This window comes from Arachis ipaensis, chromosome B10 (assembly GCF_059453495.1).
Source record: "Arachis ipaensis isolate K30076 ecotype BB chromosome B10, ASM5945349v1, whole genome shotgun sequence".
Lineage (NCBI taxonomy): Eukaryota > Viridiplantae > Streptophyta > Magnoliopsida > Fabales > Fabaceae > Arachis > Arachis ipaensis.
The window spans coordinates 63,541,265-63,546,665 of NC_142435.1; the positions used below are offsets into that span (position 1 = coordinate 63,541,265).

General features: G+C 39.2%; 1 non-coding gene across 1 annotated transcript; it reads right to left on the reverse strand.

The window, feature by feature from the left end:
- Nucleotides 1-641: 641 nt before the first annotated feature.
- LOC148580292 (small nucleolar RNA R71) lies at nt 642-745 on the reverse strand. The gene has a single exon (XR_015899111.1). It is a non-coding gene; the product is annotated as a small nucleolar RNA R71 (small nucleolar RNA).
- Nucleotides 746-5,401: the final 4,656 nt, after the last annotated feature.

Genomic DNA, 5,401 nt, shown 5'->3' on the forward strand with positions numbered 1-5,401 from the left:
TCTCTTTTTCATTCTACTCTTCTATTCTTCTACTCACATAAAGGTATCTCTATACTATGACGTAGAGGATTCCTATTCTTTGCTGTTCTCTTCTTTTTCATATGAGCAGGAGCAAGGATAAGAATATTCTTGTTGAAGTTGATCCGGAACCTGAAAGGACTCTAAAGAGGAAGCTAAGAGAAGCTAAGGCACAACACTCTAGAGAGGACTTGACAGAATTTTTCGAAAAAGAAGAAGACATGGACGAACCCAATTATAATGGTGGAGATGCAAGGAAGATGCTTGGTGACTTTATTGCACCCTCTTCTGACTTCTGTGGAAGGAGCATCTCAATTCCTGCAATTGGAGCAAACAACTTTGAACTTAAACCTCAATTAGTTTCTCTAATGCAGCAGAATTGCAAGTTTCATGGACTTCCATTGGAAGATCCTCATCAGTTCTTAGCTGAATTCTTGCAAATCTGTGACACTGTTAAGACTAATGGGGTTAATTCTGAGGTCTACAGACTTATGCATTTCCCCTTTGCTGTAAGAGACAGAGCTCGATCATGGTTGGATTCACAACCTAAAAAAAGCCTGAACTCTTGGGAAAAGCTAGCCAATGCCTTTTTGGCAAAGTTCTTTCCACCTCAAAAGTTGAGCAAGCTTAGAGTGGAAGTCCAAACCTTTAGACAGAAGGAAGGTGAATGCCTCTATGAAACTTGGGAAAGATACAAGCAATTGATCAGAAGGTGTCCTTCTGACATATTTTCAGAATGGAGCATCATATGTATATTCTATGATGGTCTGTCTGAATTGTCGAAGATGTCATTGGACCACTCTGCTGGAGGATCTGTTCATCTGAAGAAGACGCCTGCAGAAGCCTAGGAACTTATTGAAATGGTTGCAAATAACCAGTTCATGTACACTTCTGAAAGGAATCTTGTAAATAATGGGACAACTCAGAAGAAATTAAAGGAGTTCTTGAGATTAATACTATGAATGCCATATTGGATCATAACAAAATATTGACTCAGCAAGTCAATATGATTTCTCAGAGTCTGACTGGAATGCAAGCTGCTTCCTGCAGTACCAAAGAAGCTTCCTCTGAAGAAGAAGCTTATGATCCTGAGAATCCTGTAATGGAAGATGTGAATTACATGGGAGAATCCTATGAAAACACCTATAATCCTTCATGGAGGAATCATCCTAATCTCTCATGGAAGGATCAGTAGAAGCCTAATCAAGGCTTCAATAATAATAATGGTGGAAGAAACAGGTTTGGCAATAGCAAACCTTTTCCATCATCTTCTCAGCAACAGACAGAGAATTCTAAGCAGAGCCGCTCTGACTTAGCAACTGTAGTCTCTGATCTATCTAAGACCACTTTCAGTTTCATGACTGAAGCAAGGTCCTCCGTTAGAAATTTGGAGGCACAAGTGGGTCAGCTGAGTAAGAAAGTTACTGAACTCCCTCCTAGTACTCTCCCAAGCAATACAGAAGAGAATCCAAAAAGAGAGTGCAAGGCCATAAATATAACCAACATGGCCGAACCTAGTGAGGAAGGAAAGGCAGTGATTTCTAGTGAGGAAGACCTCAATGGACGTCCACTGGCCACTAAGGAGTTCCCTAATGAGGAACCAAAGGAATCCGAGGCTCATGTAGAGACCATAGAGATTCCACTGAACTTACTGTTGCCATTCATGAACTCTGATGAGTATTCTTCCTCTGAAGAGGATGAAGATATTATTGAAGAGCAAGTTGCTCAATATCTGGGAGCAACCATGAAGCTGAATGGCAAGTTATTTGGTAATGAGACTTGGGAGGATGAACCCCCATTGCTCATCAATGAACTGAATGATTTGATTCAACTGAAATTTCCTCAGAAGAAACAGGATCCTGGAAAGTTCATAATACCTTGTACCATAGGCACCATGACCTTTGAGAAAGCTCTGTGTGACCTGGGGTCAGGGATAAACCTCATGCCCCTCTCTGTAATGGAGAAACTAGGGACCTTTGAGGTACAAGCTGCAAGAATCTCATTAGAGATGGCAGACAATTCAAGGAAACAAGCTTATGGACTTGTAGAGGATGTCCTGGTGAAGGTTGAAGGACTGTACATCCTTGCTGATTTCATAATCCTGGACAATGGGAAGGAAGAGGATGAATCCATCATCCTTGGAAGACCCTTCCTAGCCACAGCAAGAGCTGTGATTGATGTGGACAGAAGAGAGCTAGTCCTTCAATTGAATGAGGACTACCTTGTGTTTAAGGCACAAAGATCTTCTTCTGTAACCATGGAGAGGAAGCATGAAAAGCTTCTCTCAACACAGAGTCAAATAGAGCTCCCACACTCAACTTCTAAGTTTGGTGTTGGGAGGCCACCATCAAGCTCTGAGTCTCTGTGAAGCTCTCTAAGAGCTCACTGTCAAGCTATTGACATTAAAGAAGCGCTTATTAGGAGGCAACCCAATGTTATTTAATTATAGCTATATATTTTCCATTGCTATTTTATGTTTTCTTTAGGATGATGATCATGTGAAGTCACAAAAATAACTGAAAAATCAAAAACAGAATGAAAAATAGCATTAAAAATAGCTCACCCTGGAGGAAGAACTCACTGGCGTTTAAACGCCAGTAAGAAGCATCAAACTGGCATTTAATGCCAGAAAGAAGCATCAAGCTGGCGTTAAACGCCAGAAACAAGCACCAAAATAGCGTTTAACGCCAGAACAGAGCATCTACTTGGCGTCTAACGCGAATAATGGGAGAAAAGCTGGCGTTAAACGCCAGAAGTTGGAGAAATTGCTAAGCTGTCCAGCCTGACCTCTTCGCACTCAAACAGCTATAACTTTAGCTACATAGGTCTAAACGACGCAGATTCAGTTGCGTTGGAAAGCTAACGTCTGGGGCTTCGATTTGATATATAATATGCTATAGTTCCCCTGATGCTAGGCAACGCGACCGCGTGATCCATGCGGCTGCGTCGCAATGACGGAAATCTAGCATGGCAAAATTCGAAACCAGCGAATTCTGGACTGTTTTGAACCCAGTTTGCGACCCAGAAAATACAGATTAGAGGCTATAAAGTGGGAGAATGCATCCATTCAGGAGTGGCTCTCATATTCACAATTTTAGGAGTAGATGTAGTTTTTAGAGAGAGAGGTTCTCTCCTCTCTCTTAGGATTAGGATTTAGGATTTCTCTTAGTTTTAGGAGTGACTCTCAATCCCAGGTTCTTTATTTTTATTTATTTTCCCAATTTAATTTATGAACTCTTTATGTTTAGATTGATCTTCTATTATTAATGAAATTCGAGGTAATTTCAGATTTAATTGTGCTTTCAATTTAACTTACATATTTTCTTCCTTTTGGCTTTGGTTAAATAATTGGTAACTCTTGAGTTATCAAACTCATTGTTGATTGAGAATTAGAATTCTTCAAGAATTAATTCATCCACTTAACTTACCTTCATAGTTAGAGGTTAATAAAGTGGGAGAAAAATCCAATTCTCATTACAATTGTCATTTAAATATATCTGTGCCCATTGCCCAAACTCAACATTCCCCAAAAATACACTTTTTCATAATCAATAATAAGAACACCTCCCTGCAATTCCTTGAGAAGACGACCCGAGGTTTAAATACTCGGTTATCAATTTTAAAGGGGTTTGTTACTTGTGACAACCAAAACGTTTGTACGAAGGGATTTTTGTCGGTTTAGAGACTATATCTACAACGCAACCGTTTCTATGAATCTCTTTACTGGTAAAAATCCTAACGTCAAAATGGCGCCGTTGCCGGGGAATTGCAAACGTGTGTCTTATTATTGGTTATTGTAAATATTTTATTTTTACTTGTTTATTTATTTTTATTTTTATTTTTGCTTTTTGTTAAGTTAAGAGGTTATTGGTTTTTATTTTAAAATTTTTATATTATCTTATCTTATTTCAAAAATCAAATTTCAAAAATTTAAATTTAAAATTTTTTTTTTCAAAATTCAAATTCAAAAATGTTCAAAATTCAAAATTCAAATTTCAAAATTTCAAAATTCAAATTTCAAAATTTAATTTTAAAATTCAAAATTTAAATAACCTTTTAATTTAAATTTGTTTTTATTTTTGTTTTTAATTTTTTATTTGCTACTATGAACTCTCACTCCTTTGGCTATGAGTCTGGTTACAATTATGTTGCAGGAAGAAGAAATTACAATGAGAACAGGCATCAAGGTTGGAACAATCAAAGATGGGAGGAGCCACAAGGACTTGATCAATCCTCATGGCAACAACCACCACCATATGCCTATGAACCCTTTCCTCAACATAACTTTGGACCACCAAACTCACAAGCCCCTTTTCGCCATTCACCTCCATATGACCCTAACCCTCAACCACCATACCAACCACCTTATGAGCCATATGAACCATATATAGAACCACCCCAATTCCAATCCAATCACTCCCAACCACCACCACTTTCTTTTGTATCATGTCCAAGTCCGGCAACCCGAGAAGCAGAGGATCGCCTAAGGGAAACAGTAATTAAATTTTAGGCAACCATTCAACAACTGGGGCAAGTATTAATTCAATGGGCTTCTAGACGCTCAAATATACAAGGATCAGCCACAGCTCCATGTGGACAGTCTAGTGAAGAGCGTAGCATAAAGGAGATACCAGAAACCCCAGTGGACAAGACAGAGAATGAATTCGTACTAGAACAAGTGGAAGATGCTGTCATTGTTCAAGAAGAAGAAGTGGTTGAAGACTTAGGAGATGTAGAACCTCCATGGGAAAGTCAAGATATAGAGCCTCCTTCCAAGACGGTTGAAATTGATGCTGAGGAGGGTGTACAACCTCCAAAGCATATCATAGTTGAAGACTTGGAAGAGGTTGATCAAGAGATGGAGATTCAAGAAGAGGAAGCACAACCTCCCATGCCTTTGGAAAGCAATGAAGAGGAGATTGAATTGAAAGAGAGATACCAAGAGGAAGAGGTTGAAATTGAAGAAGTTTGCAAAGAGGTGGTAAATATCAGAGAAGAGCACAAGGGAGTGGAGCTTGCAATTTCATTAAAAACCCCTCCCCCTAAGTTGCCATCATCCTTCACAACATTCAAGTGGGTAAAATTCATATCCCTTAGCTTTCTAATCCCACTTGAATATGGGCTACTGGAGACGGATGGTCAACTTAGAGCTCTTTGTGGCATTAAGAGTAAGTGGAAGATGGCCAGTGGTAAGAATTGTCCTGCAAGGTTCATTATGGTTGGAAGCTTTAAGTTTAAACGCAAAGGTTGGTGTAGAGCTCAATTGAATGGGTCTAGGAAGCTGTTTGGTAGCTGCAGTGAGAATTCAAATTACTTATCACCCGGCTGGAAAAATACAGATCCCGACAAAAATGGGTGTAAAAGCAAGGTTTGGGATCCTGGA